Source organism: Balaenoptera borealis (genome assembly GCF_965194805.1).
Source record: "Balaenoptera borealis genome assembly, chromosome: 4".
Lineage (NCBI taxonomy): Eukaryota > Metazoa > Chordata > Mammalia > Artiodactyla > Balaenopteridae > Balaenoptera > Balaenoptera borealis.
Window position 1 is genome coordinate 67344822 of NC_138861.1, and position 16688 is coordinate 67361509.

The window sequence follows — 16688 nt, forward strand, 5'->3', positions numbered from 1 at the left end:
TCTAATTGCCAAGAAGATAATATATACTTTCTTATTTAGTAATTATAACACTATGACCAGCCTATTACTCGTGTAATATTAACATTTATTTACATATGGAAATGAAAAATACAGACCTTTTACAAGTTCATGCAAGTCATATGTGGACTATATGAAATTCAAAACCATTTCTTTGCAACTCTAAATCATATTCTTTTCTATAGTACCACTGGGGCCATGTATAAATGACAAATATGAATTATGTATAATAGACTTTTAAATTACAAACTTCAGGCATGTTACCATTTATTTTAAGTATCTCAGTAAAATGTACTTTTTATATCATACAGGAATAAGACAATTTTGTTTAATTGAAGTATAGTTGATTTACAATGTTGTGTTAGTTTCAGGTGTACAGCAATGTGAATCAGTTATACATATACATATACCCACTCTTTTTTATTTAGATTCTTTTCCCATATAGGCCATTACAGAGTACTGAATAGAGTTCCCTGTGCTACAAGGCAGGTTCTTATTAGTCACCTATTTTATAAATAGTAGTGTGTATATGTCAATCCCAATCTCCCAATTTATCCCTCCCCCCCATCCCCTGGTAACCATAAGTTTTTTTTCTACATCCATAGAATTTTAAAAATAAAATTATCATCCAGAGGTTGTTGATGTTTGCAGTTTCTCACTACTGAAAATTTAAAACTTACAAGGAAAATACAATGAAATGAAGGGGAATAAAACAATAAATGGAATAGATGTTATACTTGTCAAGGATTTCCAAAGACCAAAATTCTAAAATGAGGCTGGTTGTGTCTTTTCTGATATGTGTCTAAACGTTAACACAAAATCTACTTTGAAGTAATGAGAAAATGTTGGGCGCCTAATTATTTTCCTAGTACATTTAAAATTTCTGTTTTTGAGTTTTTATTTGAGGCTAAGACACGGAGCTTTACATTTTTAGGTATTAATTAAACTGCACAAAATTTAAGCATGCAGAAAGCCATCATTCTTTCGAGGTAAGGATTTGGTTACACTTGAACTTTAAGAGTCCTGGTAATTGCATCTCCAGTGGCAAACCTTTAGGGAAACTCAGTAGGCTAGCTAGAGGATTAATTCTGGATTCCTCACAGCCTTTATTGCACAATCAACACCATCTGATGTGCAACTTACTGCATCCAAATCTCTGACTTGTCAGCGGCACAAATTTTGTTTTGTCTTGTTTTAGCTTTGTAATTTGGTAAATTGTCTCATAATAATGGCAAGACATTTAAAAGAAAAAAAAATCTGGATCAGTTTACTTTTTTTTTGCTTAATGATTGTAAACATGAGAAAAATTTTGTTTGTTGTCCAATATATTGTTTTTTTCTTGGACAAATTAACAACTATATTAAGAGTAAGGTCATGTTAATTGCCTCTCATTAGACTTGGTTCTACCCAGTATACAAAAGAAGTGTTGCTTATAACTTAGTCCCTGTCTTTCAGTAACTATAATGTTATAAAGTAGTCAAAGTTCAAGGTCATATATTTTGGAACTAAGTATACCTGGACTGAATCCCTGCTACATCAGTCATATTTATCAAAGGCTTGGGAAAGTCACTGAATTGCTGATCCCCAGGACTCTTATTTAGAACATAGGTTAATAAAATCTATTTTGTAAGCCTAAAGTGAAGAGTAAGATATGTAACACATTTAGCATAGTGTCTTGAACATAATAGGGAAAATAATTTTTTTAATTCAATAATCACTTGGAAAGAGAAATTTAATTTGCATACAAATCCAAGAAAAAATAAGTGATGAAACTTGTGATACTGGCACAGTCTGTAAATTTGACTTCTTGACAATTACCTATTGACATGATCTGGTATAATGCTTATGTTAGATATGAATTTTCAAATATGAGTAGGATGTATGTATTTTAGTAATATATGCTGATCTCATAAATTTTGCTTGCATCTAGATATTATAACTTTAACTTCAGAATGGACAAAGTATTTACTCAAGATATTCATAAGACAAAAACATTAAATGAATTCCTTGGATTAAAGAGAACATATTGAATCATGTTCTTTTACTTACAAACACACACACACACACACACACACACACACACACACACACACACCCCAAAGAACCACAAATCCTTCTATTGCCTTCATTATCTTCTCCAGCTTCTATCCCATTTCTCTCCTTACTTTCATTGTGTTCATGTTGTCTGTACACATTTTCCTCTTCTCATTCTATACTGAACCCACTGTATTCAGGCATTTGCCTCTATCACTTCTCAGAATATGAACTTGCTGAGGTCACCAGTGAGGCAGTGATAAATACCTTGCTAAATCCAAAGGTCAGTTCTCATGCTTCACTTACTCAGTATATGGGCAATATTTGCCACTGCTAAGCACATCCTTCTCCTGAAAACATGTTTGCTATTTGAGTTCCAGAATAACACACACATTTTTAAAAAAACCCACATCATTGGCTTCTCCCTTTTCTCTTGCTGCTTCTTCATTATTTGACTTATTAGGTGTGGACTGTCACCAACTCAGTCATCAGGACTTTTCCACATCTTTAATCATTTACTTTATGGAATCCTATAGCTTTAAATATCATCTGCATATTCATGACTCATAAACATAAAACTACAGCTTATTCTTTTCCCCTGAAATACAAATCCATTTATCTATGTACGTATCTATCTGTGTATTTATCTATGTATCTATGTATTCATCCATCTATCTATCCATCTATTTGGATGTTTACTAGGCATTTCAAACAGTGTATCTAAAACTGAGCACTTTGTCTTCCCAAAAAAATTTTCTACAGAGTTTTCCAAATCAACAAGTAGCAACTACATCTTTCAAATAGCTCAAACCAAACACTTAGAGACATCATGACTCATCTCTTAATCTCAAAGCCCACATACAATCCATCTTCATGGTGATACTTTCAAATATATCCAAACTGACAAATTTTCACCACCTCTAATGCCCGCACTCCTAAATCTTTCCTCTGCTCTGTCCTTAGCGCATTCAATATATTCTCTACATAGCAACCAGAACTAGCCTGTTAAAATCATATCAGATAATATCATTCCCTACTCAGAACTAGTCAGTGTCTTCCTTTAGGTCTTTACTTACCTGTCACTTTTTCCTTGGGGCCCTTCCTGACTACCTGTGTAAAATTGCAAAATCTGCCAGTATCCTCTATTACTCTTCCCTGTTCTACTTCTTTACTAACACTTACCACTATTTAACATACTGCTTATTTTCCTTTTTTTAATTTTGGTTATTATTTGGCCTACCCCTATTATGCCAGTTTCACAAAATCTGGGCTTTGGGTATTTTCACTCCTGTATCTCCAACATTTAAAACAGTGCTTGGCCCAAAGAAAGTGTTTAACCAATATTTACTGAATAAATCGATGCCTGTTCAAGGGATATATGGATTTGACAATGCACTCATGTTTAGCAGCGACAGTTTCTGGATGGAGAAGTATGATATTTGAAAGTACTTTTTACTATTTTCTAAATCTAATTATAAATAAAATAAATGTAAATATATTCACATAAAAGGACATTTAATTAAATCATTCCACTGAATGCCCAAATTCCTCTTGGCTTGCTCCCAACAAAAATGTATAGAATTCAACTTTGTACTGTGTATAATTTACTAACAAATAGTCATGTTCTGATTACAAAGGCTAAACAAGCTCTTCATAAAGAAGGAAATGCAGATGGGAATATTTAACTGACGTAGTTATTTCTCATGAATAATTAAAATAATATAACTATAAAGAATGATGAAAATGGAGAGCAGATTTTTTAAAAAATATTAAATATCTTAATTATTTTTTGGAACATCAAAAATGTATATGAAAAATACATTTTAAAAATTTAACAGTGTAAAATGGAATAATTTACAGTTGCTAACTATTCCTGTCTCACTTCTATTTTTTTTTTTTTTAATTAATTTATTTATTTATGGCTGTGTTGGGTCTTCGTTTCTGTGCGAGGGCTTTCTCCAGTTGCGGCAAGCAGGGGCCACTCTTCATCGCGGTGCGCGGGCCTCTCACTGTTGCGTCCTCTCTTGTTGCGGAGCACAGGCTCCAGACGCGCAGGCTCAGTAGTTGTGGCTCACGGGCCCAGTTGCTCCGCGGCATGTGGGATCTTCCCAGACCAGGGCTCGAACCCGTGTTCCCTGCATTGGCAGGCAGACTCCCAACCACTGCGCCACCAGGGAAGCCCCTCACTTCTATTTTTAAAATGTCAGAAGCTTATCTAGTGACAAGTGGATGATTCAAGAGCAAGGAAAGAACTCTAAAATGCTAGGGTTGATAAACATTTCCAATACCATCACATTCTTTTTTCTTTAATCTTTTCTTCAAGGAACTTGACCTCAAGAGCCCTCTATCACCTATATACTCTAAGTAAAAATTCTCAAAAGTTTTTTAAAGGCTTCTTATGAATAAAATAAAGTACTCAATAATTCTCCTATCCTTTTAATGATAAAAATACCAATGTTCACCAGAAAACTGTAAAGAGAATTATAGGGTAGTAAGACATAAAAACTGTACTTTCAATACTTCAGTTAGAAAATTTGAGAATTCTTAATGTCTGAGTTTGCCACTTTTAATATTTCACCTTGCGCATGCGATTTAGCATATTTATGCCTTAATTTGCTCATCTGTAAAAAGAGAATAGCACCTGCCTTAAAATGGCCTAATGGCAGTTTTCAGAATTTCATGTATAAGCAAGTAACAATATCTTCTTTCTCTTCCATTACTCCTCTTCTTTCTCCTTCTCTTCTGTTTTTTATTCCTCTTTTCCTCCTCTATTTTGTTACTCTCTTCTTCCCATACCAGTCCCCTTTCTTCTCTCCACCCCCATCCCCTTCATCCTACTTCTTATGATGCAGCATGATATAATTGAAAGTTTATGACCTTTGGATTTACATAGACTACAATTTTAATATAAGTCTGGCCCGCTTTTTCTTTTTCCTTGGATATGGTCCAATACCTCTGCCCCTTATTATCTTTTTCTATATAAGGATTTAGATATTATTATTCTTCCCCTGTGTAGATGAAGAAAAGGTGGCACAGAGACTTGAAAAGAAGAACTTAGTGTGTGTTAGAACCAAGCTTTGAACCTGGCTAATACACATTCTCTGCCTTGCTCTTAACTATTATACACTATAATGTGAAAGATTAATGACCTCCGTTAGTCAAAATTCTCATGTTCTGTTTAATTTCATGATTGCGGCATCTGACTTCCAATACAATGTGTTTCAGGACAGAGGTAGGAAGGATCTTAAGCATTCTATTTTATATATATAAATATAAAATAGCATTAGTTCATATTCAAACCTAGAAATTAAAAATATTTTAAATTCCTTTTAATAATAAAGACAAAATGTGCTCAAATTTTTACATCATTAAAAATTAAGAAATTAAAATAAATAGTTCCTCCCAAAAGAGGTAATTAATATAATCATTTTCTATGAACCCAGAGGATCCCCAATGTCAACCTCTCTTTTATATATACTTGAGAATTCCATAATACAGCATGTGGTTCTAATTTCAAAAAAATCAGTGTTTAATATTATCTGCTCTGATTTATATTTCTCTCAGAAAAGGTGGACCTATTATATATATTTGGTCACAATATATAGTCCAAATATATAATGTGATGAGAGACAATGTGGTAAAATTGTTTATGCTCTGAAGTCAGACATATTTGTGTCTGCATTTGAGCTTTGCAAATCATTAATTGCTTACCACCTTAACATATTACTTAACTACTCTGAGTCTTGGTTTTCCAAGTAGGGTAAATCACAAATCAAAGTAGGGTAAATATCTATCTTCCAGGAGTATCTAAGGATTTTATATTTGTATGCAAAATGTAGCACCTTGTCTGCCACATGGTTATTTTTCTGCTAATGAACATTGTATTTTAGATAGTGGCAATATATTTTAAAATATTATTATTACATTAAAGTGGGAAAATAACTGAATTGATACTTTTCTATTATGACTATAAAAATTTAGGCATTTTTAAATGATAGTTACTATTATCCCTTTCTGAAATGGTTAGGAAGCATTAGAATTAGAAAGCATAGTTACAGGGACCCATCTTTGTAACATCAGTTTCTAGAATTCTATAACCAACTCTCATACTCCAAATAATATGCATTGGTTACTTATACTATGTTATACCATGAAAGATACCAATGGAAATACAAACATTGCATGTCAATTTAATAGTAGAGAAAAAAATAAATATACTCTAGATACCTATTCATGAGTGGCATTTACAAAACTAATATATAGTATTACATATAATCAACTAAATTATGTCTATATTTTTCTACTTTCCAATTGTATCACCATCTAAGAAAACTGTTTTTGTTTACAGTTAAGCTAAGAAGATGTCATTTCTATCTCCTAATATATAAGATGCAATGATACTCCATTTAGAAGGTCAACATAGATGAGTAAGTTTTGGAGGATGCCTCTAGAAAGAAAATAGTCAAAACTTATCAGATTCAGTCATTCTCCCATTTTCTATTTTGACATTTTATAGTATCACAATCAAGTATTTATTAGTTCAAAAGATATTTGTTGAGAGATGTGTTCAATGTTTTATTACCTGTTTGAGATAACGCATTAACATAAACAGATACAATTCCTATCTTCATAGATTTTATTCTCTCCTGTGGAAGACAAATAGTGTAGAAGTAATTTTAGGTGCAAAGATATCTACATTGTGAGAGGAAAAACGAGGTAATTTGGGGTGGTAAACAAAGGAAGATAACCTGGTCTGTGGAACAGAAAAATCTCCCTGGAGAAACGGTGTTTATGTGTGGCCCAGATGAATAAGATGAAGAGAAGTAGGAGGATATGACAGACACTTAGGAGATAGAAATAACAGGACATGTTGTTTGGTTGTCAAGAATGAGGGACACGAAGGATGTAACTATGATGTTAAATTGCTGTTTGAGCAACTGTAGATCCTGAGGATGCTATAATTTACTGAATTTTTTTTTGTGTATTCTTATGTTTGTTATTAGTTTTCTTTCCTATTATTTTTCAGACAAGTAGAGAAGCAGAGAGGAAACAAACACTCAGTTTTCTTCATTTTAAGTTGGAGATCTTTGTGAGATAACCAGTAGGCTTTTGATTGTGAAGATCTAGAACTCAGGAAGGTGGTCATAATGAACTATGTTGACTTGGGAATTAAAAACATACAGGTGGGGCTTCCCTGGTGGCGCAGTGGTTGAGAATCTGCCTGCTAGTGCAGGGGACACGGGTTCGAGCCCTGGTCTGGGAAGATCCCACATGCCGCGGAGCAACTGGGCCCGTGAGCCACAACTACTGAGCCTGCGCGTCTGGAGCCTGTGCTCCGCAACAAGAGAGGCTGCGACAGTGAGAGGCCCGCGCACCGCGATGAAGAGTGGCCCCCGCTCGCCGCAACTAGAGAAAGCCCTCGCACAGAAACGAAGACCCAACACAGCCAAAAATAAATAAATAAATAAAAAACAAAAACGTATAGGTGGTCTGCATTTCTCTAATAACTATACTTGAATAAAAATTTTAAAAAATACAGGTGGCCTCTGCAGCCATTGGAGTAGAGAAGATAAAATTAAGAGAGAACAATAAGATGGATGGGAAGGGAAAAGAATCAACTATAGAAACCTGAGGAATTCTAAAATGTAAAGATTTCAAATAAAGAAGAGATGAAAAAGGAAACTAAGGAGAAGGCCCCAGAGCGTTAGAAGAAATATGGCACATGTTATGTTACAGAAGCTTAAGAAAAAATATTTGAGTAAGAAGTGAGAGATCAGTAGAGTCAAAAGCAGCTAAGAAACAGAGAAATACTATAAGTATCCCTTGAATTGAATGCTGCAGCGTTCATTGTTGAATTTAATGAGACCACTTTAGGTACAGTGACTTGGGGGGAAATCTAGTCTAGAATGGGGATGACAAGCAATGGAGAATAAGAAATTTGAGTTTCCTGGAAGGCCCTTCTTTTGTAGGTAGGAGTCTTGAAAAACAAACTTGTCCCAAACTCTTCATTCTTTAACTCTATTCTGACTCTTAGGTAAGCCGATTCACATATTTGGGATTATCTCCTACCTTTTCTTTATTACTCCATGTTTCAATATTCTATAATACTCATTAGTCCCAAAGAGTCTTGGAATTGGCATTTCTTTCAGTTTTGATCAAATTTGATTCCTCTGCCTGCAGTGTTCTGTCACAGTCTTATGTCTAATTCATGTTCATTCTTCATTGTCCAACTGAGATGGCAACCCTTTCGTGTGCCAGTATTATCCCCTATAAGCAGATGTGTTCTTTGTCCCAGTAATATCAATAATTGGTTGAAATCTCCATTATGTACATTATATAATCTAGTAGCTGGGAATGAGCATTGGTACCTGTCATAACAATTTGAAAGAGTAATTTTGTGCTTGTTCAATCAAATAATCTTTTTAAAATTAGGATTTATTTGGTGTATCAGTATTTATTTTTTTTTAGCAATTTATTTTCATTGTATTTTACAAATGTATTAGTTCACAACAAAATAGAAATTTTTCCAAAATTATACTTTACCCTACATAGTTTGGGAAGCACTAAACTAGAAGACATGAAAATGACCTTTTCAACATTGCCACGATTCAAGCAGATCAAATGACCTAAATGCTCTTGTACAATAAATGTACCTTGGATGCAAAATTAGAACATGCCATATTCATGCTCCTCTTGGATTTCATTCTAAAGATTGCATTTTCTTGAAAGGCAAAGTATCAATAAAGTAATAACTCTCAAAGTTTGTGTTGTAAATATAGAACAAAACTTATAACTAAAATGACACATTTTTAGACAAATGAAAGTGAATGATATCTCCCTTGGAAATTTAAAATGAATCATATTTCCCTTGGAAATTTAAAGATGAGGTGAAAAAAGAAAGCTAACCATTAAAGGAAGAAAATTAGGAGGGTTATATTGTGCAATCAAAATAGAACCTGTTGGGACTTCCCTGGCAGTCCAGTGGTTAAGACTTTGCCTTCCAATGCAGTGGGTGTGGGTTCGACCCCTGGTCGGGGAGCTAAGATCCCACATGCCTCGCAGCCAAAATACCAAAACATAAAATGGAAGAAATATTGTAACAAATTCAATAAAGACTTTAAAAATGGTCCACATCAAAAAAAAAAAAAAAAAAAAGAACCTGTTTCCTATTAATTCAAGACTGAATGAAGAAAGTTAATAGTTGGAATCACATGTTTAAAAAATACATAAGACTTAGACAATATTTTCCATGTAAAGAACGTAGCTGTGAAGTGTTGTGAATTGGTGACTATATCCTAGATAGACATGTAAAGGTGAGAAGGTTATGTGTACTTTGTTATTCAAATTAGACAAAGAGCTACTGTATTTTAGGTTACATGGGGTTGAAAATTAAACACATTTCTTTACCCTGATATGCATGAGTCAAATTGGAAAGAGAGATTACACATTTTAAAACAAATTTTATAATATGGCAAAAAGCATAGGAGAGTTTAATACAAATTATACTAAGAAGGTTGGGGAAAGAATACTTTTATCTAACAGAGGTTTAGGCATGAGGATGAGAAAGCTGAATTCATTGGAAGGAGGGACTCAAAAAGATCTTTAAAAATATGTAGTACAATACGTTCCCACATGTGGGGTAGAAAAAACATCCTCTCAGAAAAATAATTAGCATAACAAAGGCAAAGAGACAGAAAAGTAACAAGCAAGGTTTCTGGCCAGATGTAAATAAGTCCATGGTGTGATGCTGCAGAACTCAGTGAACTGAGAATAGTTGGTATGAGTGGGACTGATGGTAGGGGGCCTACATGCCTTGCAAAGGCATCTGGACTATTTAATTCTCTTTCAAACCAGAGGGGTAATGTTTTCAGATCTGCCATTCAGAAAATTAAATCTGGCAACCATGTGGAAGACAGAATTAATATTAGAAAGACTGAAGACAGAGAGTTCAGTAAAACTGGGAAGCGAATCTTTTGTGAGTCTGTTCAGGACCAACACATTGGGAGGCAACATGACATCAGAGGATCTGCATAGGCTCTGAGGATACTCAGTCACTTCTCACACTTAACCAGCTTGTGACATTGGGCAATGACTTTGTTTTCTTTGCCCTTATATTTTACTGACACAAGTTATCTCATTGGAGGCACCTGAACAAATACCACCTTCCATGAGGGATTTCCACTAGGAAATGGCTAAGGCCCAGAGCCTTGAATAAAGTAGGCTAACAAAATTTACAAATTTAATAATACTAGGAGAATTCTCAAATCAGCTAAATATACTAAAGAACTATAAAATGAAGGAAGGTTTAACAAAATGTTTACATTGTAATAAAAGTATTAAAGTTAAATTATTTTTTTTTGTATGTATGTGTGTATCATCAAAGTTTGAGGAATAAGTATAAAATAATTCAAATTAAATATAAATCATTGGGTACATCTTTAGGATACATTTGAATCTTTAAGTAAATATACTATATATATGTATATATATATATGTATTTCTAATTTAGTCTTTACTGAATACCAAGTATATAACAAAACAGAATAATTATGTAATGAATATACAGTAGTTTCTATCAAATATAGTTACAGCCCACATAGGTTAGACAAATATATGTATCCAGGTTCAATAGAATAGAATCTGGTATTACAGGTGAAAGGAATATTCCATTGCCATTTTATTTCAGTTTAATTTTGTTCTCCTGGGATTTTGCTTTTTGGATTTGTAATGAATTTATCAAATTAACATTTGTTAAGTGGAGCACATGGTGCCAGATGGTAAGCTGAGATTCAACAACACACCAGAGAGAAACTGAAATTGAGTTTCATACTCACAGGTCCTGGAGGAAGTATCCAGCAGGCTTCAAGGGACTACACTGCTGAGTACAGACAGAGAGAGACAGGACCTGGACACATGCCTTCCTTATGGTCCATGAATGGAGTGCTTTGGGGTTTCTGGGCTAAGGCCAGATTGGCCAATTCAAACCAAAAGAGTGGGGTTTTGGTAATACCTGTGGCAGTCTTATCTAAGGAGCATATAAGGAGGAGGCCTTGGCAGGCAGGTGAAACTGTGATCATAAGAGCAGTTGGGGAGTCATATCAGAAACTTACATTTACTTGTGACTTTGAGGGCTGCTATTAAGGGCATTCTTGTCTGAGGGGCAGGGCAGTTTAAGGTCACTGCAGGCTGGTTGGTCAAACAATAGTGAAGCCAGGCAGCAATATCATGGAGTGGCTTAGCTAAAGTACAAAACCTGAAGATGTGCCTGCTGTACTAATTATCAGAAAGTTCACAATGAAGCAATTCTTAGTTCTTTCACAATCTAACTGTTCAAACAAAAAAGATAAAGACTGTGCTTACAAAATGTGTTTCTGGGAAATATTTTTGGTGTGACCTTTTTATGTTTTTATTAGATTTTTTTAAAGAAATTAAAGGAAATTTATTTTAAGCATGTACCTTGTCCAGATTAACATTTTACTGTACCTTTTGGTAGCCTGACAAAGAACTATCAAAATCATTACCAAATTTGTTGCCATGGTCTTAATGTTACTAAAATATAACAGACTTTTAAAAAATTGTTCCTTTTACTGACCTCAGTGCTCAAAGTTATCTAGTGACAATTTTCCTTTCTGTAACTATTCCTCATAAGTATTTAACAAATGAGCAATAATTTAAGACAACGTTAAGAAATAAATATTCCATTTTTAAAATATATTTTAAATTAGCTAAAGGCTTAAGGGAGAGGGGACTGAAGAGGCAATATTGCAGCAAGTGGAAACTGATGTTTATATCACATTAAGATTTTTAATATCCTCATGACGCATGTTTTTTGGAATGTGTGTGCTTCCTTGAGGCCTTCAGTTTGCATTAGTATTAGAAATTAATACTAATAAGAGTGATGAAATTTATATTTTTGCTAGAATTTGTATAATGGCAGTATCTAAGCTCCACATGGTCCTAAATTATACATAAATGTAAGTGATCTTAGATTTATGTATATTTACATTGCATCTTACTTTCTGCTGTAAAAGCTATGTTTTTTGCATGGCTACATGATATGAGCTCAAAGGTTTGGAGGCAATCATTGTTTGAAGTGATATTACCCTTAAAATGTTTTCAGTTGACTATTATCAAGTACCTACAAGAATATCTTGCAGGGGCATAATCCTAGAACAGCTCCTGCCTTCCATTTCTCTCCTCCCCTCCTTCCTACTTTTCCTTCTTCCCTGTTTTTCTTCATATACGTTGAAGAAACCAGCCTTCCAGTTGGTAGGCCCTTTAATAGACACTAGGAACATCAGCATAGAAACAAATCCAAACCACAAAAAATCTGTTCCCTCCTCTTCCAATGTTCACCATATTGTAATGGATAATTACATGTAAATAGTTCAACACAAGATAATATAACCTAAGCTAAGCTAGAGGTAAGAACAAGGTGCTGAGCACAAATGGATGATTTTTTTTTCTTCTATTGAAGAAAGCGGCTTTAGAAATCTCTTCCAGTTACAAGGAGTCCCAGCACACTGAAGGATCATCCTGGGGATGGCTCAAACAGTAAAGGGCAATCTCCTAAAGTAGAAATTATCTCCTCTAAATGCCTTACATCCTCGGCCTTTCAGGCTTTAACTGAAAGCATATTGCTATAAGCACACCTCTGGAGAATTTAGGAAGGAAGGCAAAGATGAACTCCCTACCTACTTAAGAATTTCAAATGTGCACACTTTTCAGGCTCCATACCATTAGTATACTATATTTTATTAGTGAATTTTTAAACTGACAGTCATTAAATAATTTTCAATCCCTGTTGATCTACTGGGATTCAACTAAGTAACCTGAGCCCACCAGTCTGTCACCACATAAAGCCTATGAATGTCACACAGATTTATTTTTCTATGAGAAGTTAGTTCTCTTTTAGACAGATTTATTTTGAACTGCCTACTACATCTAGCTAACATATATTTTATTTCAGAATTGATCTTACTCTTAAACCAAGGAATGCTGTACTTCTGCCTTTTTATAAACTCATCATTCTAACATCATATTGTAAAAAGACTGAATTAATTATTACCTCTCCTTTTTTTCTTATTGTAGTTTAAGTTTTCTCATTACACATTTTTACTGCCTCCCAAATAACCATGTAATATTACTTCATGTTGGGTGTCTCTGAATTGTAATTATTGGTTATTTGATTTTTTAAAAAAAAATCAAAATGTGATGTAGTTAGTAATTTCTTTTTGCAAGACATTTGATGAATTACTGCCTAACTGAGCCCTTTAGTTGTCAATACTAATCTGTGTGCCATTAAATATATATTTATTATCTGCTTCTCATAAACTTTATTTAATAAAATTCTGTAATAGTCTGAATTTAATTTAATTGCAACTTTAACATAGAATCCTGAGGCCATCATTCAGATATAGGCTACTACTTTTTTTTTTTTAACATCTTTATTGGAGTATAATTGCTTTACAATGGTGTGTTAGTTTCTGCTTTAAAACAAAGTGAATCAGTTATACATATACATATGTTCCCATATCTCTTCCCTCTTCCATCTCCCTCTCTCCCACCCTCCCCATCCCACCCCTCTAGGTGGTCACAAAGCACCGAGCTGATCTTCCTGTGCTATGCGGCTGCTTCCCACTAGCTATCTATTTTACATTTGGTAGTGTATATATGTCCATGACACTCTCTCACCCTGTCACATCTTACCCCTCCCCCTCCCCATATCCTCAAGTCCATTCTCTAGTAGGTCTGTGTCTTTATTCCCATCTTGCCACTAGGTTCTTCATGACCTTTTTAAAATTTTTTCCTTATATTCCATATATATGTGTTAGCATACTGTATTTGTTTTTCTCTTTCTGACTTACTTCACTCTGTATGACAGACTCTAACTCCATCCACCTCATTACAAATACCTCCATTTCATTTCTTTTTATGGCTGAGTAATATTCCATTGTATATATGTGCCACATTTTCTTTATCCATTCACCCGATGATGGACACTTAGGTTGCTTCCATGTCCTGGCTATTGTAAATAGAGCTGCAATGAACATTTTGGTACATGACTCTTTTTGAATTATGGTTTTCTCAGGGTATATGCCCAGTAGTGGGATTGCTGGGTCGTATGGTAGTTCTATTTTTAGTTTTTTAAGGAACCTCCATACTGTACTCCATAGTGGCTGTATCAATTTACATTCCCACCAACAGTGCAAGAGTGTTCCCTTTTCTCCACACCCTCTCCAGCATTTATTGTTTCTAGATTTTTTGATGATGGCCATTCTGACCGGTGTGAGATGATATCTCACTGTAGTTTTGATTTGCATTTCTCTAATGATTAATGATGTTGAGCATTCTTTCATGTGTCTGTTGGCAATCTGAATATCTTCTTTGGAGAAATGTCTGTTTAGGTCTTCTGCCCATTTTTGGATTGGGTTGTTTGTTTTTTTGCTATTGAGCTGCATGAGCTGCTTGTAAATCTTGGAGATTAATCCTTTGTCAGTTGCTTCATTTGCAAATATTTTCTCCCATTCTGAGGGTTGTCTTTTGTTTTGTTTATGGTTTCCTTTGCTGTGCAAAAGTTTTTAAGTTTCATTAGGTCCCATTTGTTTATTTTTATTTCCATTTCTCTAGGAGGTGGGTCAGAAAGGATCTTGCTGTGATTTATGTCATACAGTGCTCTGCCTATGTTTTCCTCTAAGAGTTTGATAGTGTCTGGCCTTACACTTAGGTTTTTAGTCCATTTTGAGTTTATTTTTGTGTATGGTGTCAGGGAGTGTTCTAATTTCATACTTTTACATGTACCTGTCCAGTTTTCCCAGCACCACTTATTGAAGAGGCTGTCTTTTCTCCACTGTATATGCTTGCCTCCTTTATCAAAGATAAGGTGACCATATGTGCATTGGTTTATCTCTGGGCTTTCTATCCTGTTCCATTGATCTATGTTTCTGTTTTTGTGCCAGTACCAAACTGTCTTGATTACTGTAGCTTTGTAATATAGTCTGAAGTCAGGGAGCCTGATTCCTCCAGCTCCATTTTTTGTTCTCAAGATTGCTTTGGCTATTCGGGGTCTTTTGTGTTTCCATACAAATTGTGAAATTTTTTGTTCTAGTTCTGTGAAAAATGCCAGTGGTAGTTTGATAGGGATTGCATTGAATCTGTAGATTGTTTTGGGTAGTAGAGTCATTTTCACAATGTTGATTCTTCCAATCCAAGAACATGGTATATCTCTCCATCTATTTTTATCATCTATAATTTCTTTCATCAGTGTCTTATAATTTTCTGCATACAGGTCTTTTGTCTCCTTAGGTAGGTTTATTCCTAGATATTTTATTCTTTCTGTTGCAATGGTAAATGGGAGTGTTTTCTTAATTTCACTTTCAGATTTTTCATCGTTAGTGTATAGGAATGCAAGAGATTTCTGTGCATTAATTTTGTATCCTGCTACTTTACCAAATTCATTGATTAGCTCTAGGAGTTTTCTGGTAGCATCTTTAGGGTTCTCTATGTATAGTATCATGTCATCTGCAAACAGTTACAGCTTTACTTCTTCTTTTCCTATTTGGATTCCTTTTATTTCTTTTTCTTCTCTGATTGCTGTGGCTAACACTTCCAAAACTATGTTGAATAATAGTGGTGAGAGTGGGCAACCTTGTCTTGTTCCTGATCTTAGTGGAAATGGTTTCAGCTTTTCACCATTGAGGACAATGTTGTCTGTGGGTTTGTCATATATGGCCTTTATTATGTTGAGGAAAGTTCCCTCTATGCCTACTTTCTGCAGGGATTTTATCATAAATGGGTGTTGAATTTTGTCGAAAGCTTTCTCTGCATCTGTTGAGATGATCATATGGTTTTTCTCCTTCAATTTGTTAATATGATGTATCACATTGATTGATTTGCGTATATTGAAGAATCCTTGCATTCCCGGAATAAACCCCGCTTGATCATGGTGTATGATCTTTTTAATGTGCTGTTACTACTTTTTTATAGATAGAAAAGTTTCAAAAAGCTCTCACTCTAAAATCCCTGAGAAACTACTTTTATCTAAAGAGCTATTTTATGTAGAATTCTTTTAACTCTTGACATGATAAGAACACAAACAGCAAGTATAGCCACAAACCCTGAGGTGTTGATTGCTAAAATAAAACTGGCTTTATTTCAAACTGGGAAGAAAGAAATCAAATAGGTTTTTTTGTAATTATAAATAAATAGATCCATAAATTTACTCATTTGCTTTTACTTTTCAATTGGCATTTCTGGCATTGTATAGACATAATGTCTTCCTAGGTCTTTGTTGATAATAGAATTCAATAACTTAATGCTCCATGTCATAGTTTAAGTATGTAAGTACAATTTGGCTAAAATACCTAATTTTCTAGTTAACTGATATTGAGGCTATTCTGTATTATAATAGAAAAAATCTGGACTCAAAGGTTAGCTTTGCTGTTGTACAGAAACACACCCATTTCCCCTTTACCTGATTATGGCTCTTCTATTTACACATACTACTCATCACTAAAATGATGCATAATGTGTATGTGATGGAATGTGTAATTTTTCCATATCTGCTCATTGCCTCAAAGTTATTCATTTGGAGGTTAAAGAGGCCAACAATCAGCAAGTGATTGCAACATGATCAA

At 34.3% G+C, this 16688-nt stretch overlaps 1 protein-coding gene across 3 annotated transcripts in view; it reads left to right on the forward strand.

Annotated features, from left to right (window-relative positions):
* TECRL (trans-2,3-enoyl-CoA reductase like) overlaps window positions 1–16688 on the forward strand; it is a 162423-nt gene that overhangs the window by 15061 nt on the left and 130674 nt on the right. The window lies entirely within an intron of this gene.